We start from the raw sequence: 220 nt of genomic DNA, 5'->3' as shown, positions 1-220 counted from the left end.
ACTGAAGTTAACCCTTTGACTGGTATAAGCGGATATATCTGCCCAAAATATCATCACTGTTAACTGCGGAAAGCACATCTAGCCCACAGCCTTGGGAAAACTTGTTATGCCGTGAGAAGCAAATAGTCCCTTACTGACTTCCAAGCGCTGTGCCGCCTCTCGACGACCCTGAACATGCTGCATTTGGCCTTTATGGAAGTTTCCAGGAATTGTAATTAGC

Source organism: Penaeus monodon, chromosome 28, assembly GCF_015228065.2.
Source record: "Penaeus monodon isolate SGIC_2016 chromosome 28, NSTDA_Pmon_1, whole genome shotgun sequence".
NCBI lineage: Eukaryota > Metazoa > Arthropoda > Malacostraca > Decapoda > Penaeidae > Penaeus > Penaeus monodon.
This window is presented reverse-complemented; position numbering follows the sequence as displayed.